This window comes from Protopterus annectens, chromosome 1.part2 (assembly GCF_019279795.1).
Source record: "Protopterus annectens isolate FY-2018-M chromosome 1.part2, PAN1.0, whole genome shotgun sequence".
In the NCBI taxonomy this organism is placed as follows: Eukaryota; Metazoa; Chordata; order Ceratodontiformes; family Protopteridae; genus Protopterus; species Protopterus annectens.
In genome coordinates, this window is record NC_056727.1 from 863,494,994 (window position 1) to 863,505,132 (window position 10,139).

Below are 10,139 nucleotides of genomic sequence, written 5' to 3' on the forward strand. Positions count from 1 at the left end.
GGATTATTTATCAGAGATCTCACTGAGATTAAGGATAGCTGCTACACTGCATTCTACCAGTTAACTGAGTGATATGGAGAGTGCAAGCTAATTATACTCCTGTCTCATCAACAGCATTAACAGAAGTCCATGACTGCCATTTTTAAAAATTACTTTTTAAATAAGACCAGTTTACATTTGGAGAAATTGTTCATGAAGCTACAGCAGGGATATGACTCATACAAATAATGACAGCTCGTTCAGCTGCCATGGAGACTGAAGCCCAAATTAAATCAATTAATGATTGAGAGGGACCAGAGCTTGACCTTTTCTGACATTGCAGCAAACACTTAAAATGGAAATATGGCTTGACTGAAAAGTAAACGTGTTCAGTTTTGTGTCATTGTTCTGTGTTTATGGACAAGTAAGGCAGAAGATAAAAGAAAGTGCTAACAATAGGAGAAATACAGAAGGAAAAACTCAGATGACCTGCATATCAGAATGCACAATAATCAGAGGTTTGCTGGTGTTTTGCTAGAACCTGAACACAGTTTGTTGAAGAATACTCAAAAATAGCAGTTCTCAAATCAGAGGGGAACTTTGAGATCACTACAAGTTAGGAAAGATCTGTATTGGTCTATCTATTTATCTACCTGTACATCAATGTGTCTGTCTACCTATCTATTTATCTATCTATCTATCTATCTATCTATCTATCTATCTATCTATCTATCTATCTCTCCATTTATCCATCCATCTGTATTTCTATCTGCTGATTTATTGTCTATCTGTCTGTCTAGCTGTCTTTCTATCTTTCTGTATGTTTATCTATTTGTCTATCTATCTATCTATCTATCTATCTATCTATCTATCTATCTATCTATCTATCTATCTATCTATCTATCTTTCTATCTATCTATCCATCTAGCTGTCTATTTGTCTATGTGTCTGTCTGTCAGTCAATCTATAAAACTAGCTATGTATCTATTTATGTATCTATGTATCTATCTATATAGCATCCATCTGTCTGTCTATGTCTATGTGTGCATCTATCTGCATATCTATCTTTCTGTATATCTATCACTCTGTCTGTCTGCTTATCTGGCTAGCTATATATCTGTCGGTGCGTCTATCTCTCTCTTTGTATGTATCTGTCTATCTTCCTGTTTATCTGTCTACCTATATGTCTGTCTATCTCTGTCTCTCTTTATCTATCTGTCTCTCTAGCTGTGTGTTTTCTATCAATCTATCCATCTATTTATTTGTGTGCTTATCTGTGTATATGTCTATCTTCCTGTCTAGCTATCTTTCTGTATGTCTATGTGTCTATGTATCTATCTGTCTGTCTGTCTCTGTTTATCTATCTGTCTCTCTTTCTGTGTGTCTGCCCATCTATCTATCCATCTATTTATATGTGTGCCTATCTGTGTCTGTCTGTCTAGCTATCTACCTTTATATCTATCTATGCATCTGTCTGTGTACCTATCTATCTGTCTATCAATCTATGTGTCTTTCTGTTGGTCTATCAAAGTGGCTGTCTACCTACGTGTCTGTCTGTCAATCTATCTATATATATATATATATATATCCACTTATCTATCAAACTGTCTATCTATCTATCCGTTGGTCTATCTTTCTGTCTAGCCATCTGTCATTTTAGCTTTCTTTCTATCTATCTATCTATCTATCTATCTATCTATCTATCTATCTATCTATCTATCTATCTATTACTTTAACAATCCATCTGTCTGTCTGTCCATCTGTTTATCTATGCATCTATCTGTGTATCTGTCTCTATCTATGTTTCTATCTATGTTTCTATCTATGTTTCTATCTATCTATCTATCTATCTATCTATCTATCTATCTATCTATCTATCTATCTCTGTATCTTTCTTTCTGTCTATCTTTATATTCATCTGTCTATTTGTCTATATCTGTATGTCTCTGTATGTCTGTTTGTCTGTCTAGCTATATATGTATATGTCTGTTCATCTATCTCTCTATTTATCTATATGTCTCTTTCTCTCTATCTGTCTGTCTATATGTCTGTCTCATGTCTTTTTGTCCATCTATCTCCCTCTATTTGTCTCTGTATGTGTCTGCCTATCTATCCATTTATCTATCTATCTATCTATCTATCTATCTATCTATCTATCTATCTATCTATCTATCTATCTGTCTATCTATTTATCTATCTATATATCCATCTATCTGTCTATGTGTCTTGCTGTCAGTCTATCTAGGAAACTATCTATCTATCTATCTATCTATCTATCTATCTATCTATCTATCTATCTGTCTATCTATCTATCTATCTATCTATTTATCAATCTAGCTATTTATCTATCTACATATCTATCCTTCTGTCTGTATAGCTGTTTATCTACCCACATATCCATCTATCTCTCAGTCTATCTAGCTGTTTAGCTGTCTTTCAATCTTTCTCTCTGCCTTTACATCTATTTATCTTTCTTTCTTTCTATCCATCTATCTATCCAGCTGTCTGTCTGTATATCTATTTATCTAGCCATCCATCTATATGCCTATGTGTCTTGCTGTCAGTCTGTCTATCTACTATCTGTCTGTATATTTGGCAATCTTTCTGTCTCGTTATCTGTCTTTCTACTTTCTGCCTATCTATCTATGTATGTATGTATCAATCTATTTGCCAGTCTGTCTGTCAAGCTATCTGTCCATCTGTCTGTCAACCTATCTTTCTTTCTATCTATCTACCTCTCTAGTCTATTTGTCTCTCTATCTGTGTGTCTATTTATTTAGCTCTCTATACTATCTATCTACCTATCTGCCTGTCAGTCTGCCTTTCTATACAAACATCTGCCTATCTATCTATCAATCAATCAATCAATCAATCTATCTATCTATCTATCTATGTATATATTGGTCTATCGTCTGTCTATCTCTACCTATCTCTCTTTCTGTATATACTAAATAAAAGTAGCATTGCTCAAGTTTTTACATGCTGTAGATGACTTAACAGCATTGGCTTATTCTATACAGATGATGTATATTTTGACTGAAGGATCACAACTATTACTCCAAAAATTAGTGCATTAGAAAATTACCTGCAAAAATGTACTTCTAGTTCTGCATTTAATAATTCATTTCAGGAAATGAGCTAGAAAATTAACCTCTTTGTTAAAAAAATGGCAATGACAATGCAATTTGAATGGTGTTCCAATATGAAGATATTCACCTGGAAACATTCAAATCACAGAAGTAAGATACAATGACATTATATAACTAACTATACAAAGAAATACCTGTAAGGACAGATAAGCATCCTGTTCAGAAGATATTAATGGTGTCAGCATTAACATGAGGACTGTTTACATTCCCAGGATTGGAGGACTGCCTACATCTGTAGCAGTTATAGTCACAGACTTTAACTAGGTTTGTTTTTAACTAATAATACGCAAAGTAAAAAACTACCAAGCCTTCAAGTAGTGTTGGGGGCGGGGTTGGTATAATGGTTAGGGTGTTTACCTCCCAGGCACAAAGTGCAGAGTTTGATTCTCACCCTTGAAAAGGCAAATAGGCTAGACTTAAAATGGTCTACAAGGACTGCTAGTCTAGTACTTAACTATGAACAAAGTAAAATGGAATTAGTGGCTGAAGTGAAGGTGTTCAAACAGTTAAAAGTAACATTTTAGTAAATTTAGTTCAGTCAGCAATTGTTATAAATTTGTTATACTGTATTAAATGACCATGTTTGTTTAAGTGCATAAACATATTTTTTCCTCTAAAATGGACCTTTTGTAAGAATAAAATACTATTCTGATGTTTACTATGAAGCTTAAGCTGAAATGTTACTTTACACATGAATAGATTTGAATATTGAAGAAAACAATGGATCTGAATTCAAAGAATAATGAAAGTTATGAATTAATGAACTGTATATTTATTAAAATAATGGCAGAATTCATTTCACTTCAGACTTAAGTTCAGTCTGCTCAGCATTTAAAGTTTCGAAAGTTTTGCATTCAGATAACATTCATTCCTCCTATTTCCTTAGCAATAAATTTCCATTCTTGTTCTGATGAAAGTTATTTAAAATCTATTTTTATCAAACTGAAAATGGATTTTAAGTTAAAGCTAACACGGTAAGTGTAGTTAGCTGTTAGGGAGCTTCAGAATAATAGTAATTCAGGCACAAAGCTTTTTGATAAAAGCAGTAGTCTGGTTCTTTTGACAGTCTTTCAGTATCTGCAGATATATAACTGTATTTTAGTATCTGCAGATATATATTCAATTACCTTCACTAAAAATATGTATGTTTTACTGTCCTGAAACCATTTAGAATCTTTTCTATAAGAACTTAAACAGTTGCTATCAAAATTACATTAATTATTTTTTAATGAGAAGCAAGCTGATTTTTTTAAAGTGTAAATTTGTGTACTGTTTCTTTCCAAACTCATAGGAATGGACCAAAACCTCCTGGAAGACCTGCTGTTTATTTTATCAATTCCCTTATGAGACATGGGACACCTGCTTATTATTATTAATATTTACTTGTTACAAAATTGTCTTCATTTATTAAAGAGTTTCTTGACTTAATGAATAGATGTCACACTTTTTTTTTGGTAAAGGTTTCTTTGCCACAGTATATGTATTGAGATGTTTACTGGATAAGATATGCAAACTATTACTGGGACAGATTCCAAATCTTGAGGTCAGTGTTGCAGACAAACCATGGTGAAAACAAATCTATATATGAATTTGCTGAAGTACTGGGAACAATAAGAAGAGTAGTGAATCATACTTCAGTGTAACTTGCCAAACAAAATAGCAATCAAACTCACACCAAACATCTACACACTGACAAATGCAATGCAACACCAAAGTTGCCAGCTTGGCTCATTGTAAGACAGTAAAACCCTAGCCCACAAAAAGCTATAAACACACACAACCTCAGAAAAAAGTCACAATATACAAGCATGCACATGTACCCACACACCCATGCCCACTCACGCACAAGAGTCTGCACATATACACACAAACACACAGATATGACAAAAAAAATAACACTGAACCACAAATCACAACACTATGTAAAGACTGCTAGACAAAGACAACATGTAATCAAATAAAACAAAGGAAACATACATGCAAACATAAAACACACACACAACCACACACACACACACACACACACACACACACACACACACACACACACACACACACGGATTACAAGTAGTGCAAAATCAAAATCCATAAATAATGTGCAAAACAGAGCACAAAAATATGGCTTTAATGAAACACACCAAACAGAAGAATCCAAGGATCAGCAGTAATTGCTATTCACAAACATACCTTGCACGAATGATGGTCACACAATAAGACTCAATACTAAACGCTATGTACAAATGTACAGTGCACAAGTAACAGGCATATAACTAGGATCAGTAGCAGGGTTGGACCCAGTGCAAGGCAAACTAGGCAGCTGGTTAGGGCTTGGTGCTGGTGGGGAGTCTCACCTGATTGTCTGGGTCTGCTCCGTTTTTCTCTGATTTCTGCTTTTTCAACCCATGTGAGACTTCCTGGAGCTAAAACAGGTTAATGCAGTCTTTTCCCTTTTAGAAAAAGCCAATACCAACTGTGTAGAAATATCCTGGTGATTGAAGAAAGTGCTGTCTTTTTTTTCTTTTAGAATAAGCTATCAGTTGTGTATAGATGTTTCTAGAGCTAAAAGAAAGTGCAATGTGACTCTCTTTTTTTCCTGGAGCAGATCCCTTCAAAAACTTCCTAACATTTGATAAAAGATGTTTTTGAGGTGGCAGGGCAAGAACCCATTTTTTCTTTTAGAACTGGAAAAAAAATTAAGAATGAGTTTGAACACTCTGTGTAGAATAGTTCTAGGTTAAAAAAGCAATCACTCCTTGTGGAAGGTGCAAACAGTGTTCATTTATCAACAGAGCTGACTCAATAACTTTAGAAAATGGATTAGGAAGTAAAGTAATTTTTTGTAATGGCAATTGTAACACTAAAATGTTAATATACTTGGCCAGTTGTGGAAGTTGCTCAGCATTCTATGTCAGTAAGACTGAAAAGGGCTTTAAAAGACAGAATGCATGAACACCTCCACGACATTAAAATGAAAAAAGAAACTAGCGCACTCTTTAAACAGTCCCTAACTTGTGTTAACTTTGTGAATTTTAAATTTGGGATTTTGGAGGTGATTAAAAGTAACCCCAGAGGGGGAGATTTGAAGACTTCAATATTAAATAAAGAATTGAAATGGCAGCTAAGGTCAAAATCTAACATATATGATAACATGGATTAAAACTGGTGTGTGTACTTTTTAAGGTATTAAATTAATTATTGTTTAATTAATAATTACTATTTAATAGTATATAAGGGGTATGTTAACAACTGGATATCTGTTGAAGTCTTGTGCTTCAAGACAAAAGCACTTATCAGTTGTGGTTTTATTTGTGGCTTAAACTTTTTTGGCACCAAATCATGGGCTAGACTGCTTTATTCTTTTGGATTTACTGATTTTTGTATCACATATCCTTCCTCATACTACTATTGTTACAATTCTGATTTCTTCATTTTTTATAAGAATTCCTATTTCAGAACATATCTCATTTTCTACTGACCAAACAATCTGGGACCAATACTGCCTTTATTATTTTTCCTTTTTCATCTTTGCTACATCTGGTATCTGGCAAGCAAAAACTATCCACTTTTATTTTTACACCACTCCACTATCACCAGCCCTCATAATTTCTAATGCTATTGACATTTAATGCTAATATGTTTACATCATCCTTTCCCCTTTTTTGTAAGTATTTACTTCCAGATCTTATTTTTATTTTCCTTCTCCTAAGTCTCCCACCAATTAATTTTACACTATTGTTTTCTTCTCCTGTCCAAATTTCTCCCTCTTCTTCTTATTCAGTTTCTTAAATAATAAATTGTTTATCTTCTGTATGCTTCAGTTGAACTATTTCTTCTCTAAGTACCTTTTCATTGTTTAACCTTTCCAGTATCTCCCTCCCCATATCATTTTCTCTTTCAACATCTTCTGCTATAACGTTTTCTAGTTTTTCTTTCTTCTGAGCTTTTCTCTTCATCTACTTTTTTTCATTTTCTAATATGAGACAGTCAAACCAAAAGTTTCCAAATTATTTACATTTTCTACAAAAAGGCAATTTTCTGCTGCATGTCTCCTCTCCCCACATTGATCGCACCTTTATTTGTTACAGCCTGTATAAATGATTTTCATCCCCACAGAAATAACATGCTTTGGGTTGACCCCTGAACCTTACAAATCCCATCTTACAATTCACAATTATTATACTGGAAATAATTAGAATTTTCCCATCCTTAACATCCATTGTTTCCCACACTTCCCAGCCCCCAGTCCAGACATTTCTTTCTTCATGTAATATTTTAATTTCACTTTAATTTACTACACAGTGAAAAAAACACAATTTTTTTCTCATGCTCTTCCATATCTGAAGTCCTAAACTGCACATTTATTTTCTGTTTTAGCTCTGTAATAAATAGTCTTAACATGGTACTAGTGCATTTATTTTCTCAGTCTCAGTAATACATTTTAAAGCTTTCTAAGGTCACTTCACTAAACTTTTCAGCTCTGAAATAAATTAATGCTCTTATGTCTTTAATGTTAAATTCTGGTGGCAAAATAATACCATCCATAATGTCGTACCTCTTCAAACTGCCAACACTTCTACTTTTTATTCTTACTATTGACCATCTTCTCTGTGGCTGACAAACTACAACCATCTGTCCCCGCTCACTTTCTTCTTTATTCTTCTTTGTTTTCATACATCTACATGACTTCTGAAAAAAGCCCTGTTGCAGAGGTAAACTCTGAAAACTGGCTACTCCAACAGCCAAGAATACCTGCATTATTTTATCTTCATTAGAAGTTGTTTGTGTTTTCAATCTATCAGTTTATTACTGTAAAACAACACCCTGTTGCAGAGGCAAGCCATGAGAACTTGTTACTCTGCCAAGAATACTGAGAATACCTCCATTGCTTTTCCTTCACCAGTATTTGTTTGTGTTTCCAGTCTCTCAGGTCCTTCTTCCTTTAATACTCTCTACCACGTCACTCCATCTAGCTACTTCTACTTCCTCTGGCTGTGTCTGGTTCATCAAATTTATCAACAGTTGTGTCTGCAGGCCTCCGTTGTCTACTTTTGCAACGGTTATTTTATCTCCTTTTCCTTCAGTAACTTTTCTCCTGTTCCTCTCTCCAGCTCTGCTGTACTATCCTCTGTCATGAGATTCCTGGAATGGCAGTAGCAGCTACGTTGTGACACCTAGCAGCTTCAGAGAGTGCTTAACTTCCATTCCTCCAAAGAGTAGGGGGGAATCCCCTGATGCTCTTGTAAAGTTTCCCCTAGCAGTATAAATATGACCAAGGATCCGCCTGAAAAGGGGCTACTAGCCTAGCGGGGCTAACCTGTTTAATGAAGGGTATTTAAAAGTTTTAATTTAAATCCATATCTCTGTCTTCATTTCAGAAGTAAACAAGAAAACAGTATGGACACTGACAGTTTTGAACAGTGTCTATGGTAAATGAGGGGAGGGAACAAGTAATGGGATACTGGAATGGCTGGAGGGTGGCTGATCCATTTTCCTGCCTATGGCCTCATTTGACTATGATCTGGCTCTCAGAGTGAATAGAAAGTAAAAAATAGGGAATGTGCACACCTTACCTAGGTATTGGAACCCAAAGCAATTGCACTCTGTATAAGAACAGAGTTGTATATGGCACATATGGCAGGGAAGCAAGAAAAGTGAACATACAAACATAGGTTCATAGGCAGTTAACAAGGCATGCAGTCCTGGAAACCATTGAGGAGCCCCGTCTAATTTCCCAACTGTCTGAAGGTACTGTCTAGATAAGTGACTTGCTCAGATTCACAAAGCAGAACTACAGAGAACAGTTTATTAACTGCTCATAAACATAATCCTCTATGTTAATTGCCAGACAATAGCAACATAGGATGGGATTTTGTCTTGGCAGGATGTGTCAGCAATCCAGGATAGGATACTGCACACATTGAATGTATATGGGCATTGATCTTGCATTTGTTTAACAAGTCAAGGATGTACAATTGTTGCAAAGTATAATAGCAGTGTCTATACCTGCAGTGCAATAGGCATATATGAGCACCAGCAGACAAAGTGGAAATAATGTGTGTGCAATGTGCATAACAGACAATCAAAAAAGTCTCCCCATCTATAGAGATGTTGACAAACGTGTATCATGTGTGGTACACAGCCATGCAAAGGCTAGGGGTAAAGACAGCAAATATGGGTTACCACCACTCAAGGTTGCAAATGCAGTCATGCAGGACTAATGTGTACTAACATACGTAGCAGGTACAGTAATAAGCATTTTGAGTAAAATGTATCAGTGCTACCTGCCTGCATCTGCCTGCTGGCACATGCACTATGACCAAGTTTTCAAAGGCAGAGCAACTTGCACCAAGGGAAAAAGGGAAACATGCCTCCAATCCAATGTTTGTAGAATGTTGAATAGTGTGGTGGCAGTATCTATCAGGCTAGGATTACCAGCCCCAACAAAGGTCTCTTTTATCTGTCATACTGACATATCAGTCAAAAAAAAATTGGCCAAGCATAGGAGGAACAAATCCATACATATTAAAAGATCCCTGACAAATCAAAATAGTTAGTTAAGAGGGTTAATCAATACTTCAAAGTTTAAATTTGAAGAAAATATAGCTTCTCAAGCAAAGCACAATCACAAAGCTTTCTACAGCTATGCCATAACCTCACAGGAAATATACAACAATGCACAGAACTTATTGTGAATGGCATAACTCACACTGAACTGGAGGCCATTGCCAATCTTTTGGTTGACAGGTACAGCTCAAATTTCTCCCCTCACTCCCCACAGATAGTCAAAGGAAATACCATGTACCACAATCCCCCCAACTATTACTAGGGAAAAGGCCATCAATGCACTTTCCAAGGCCAAAAATGCTGCATCAATAGACCCTGATAACATCCTGGGATGCTTAATAAATAGCATGAAACATGACCTCTCTGGTCCACTTGAATCACTTTCAGCTGGAGCTTACAGTCAGATTTTGTGTCCAAGGAATGGAAGATGGCTGCAGTCATTCCCCT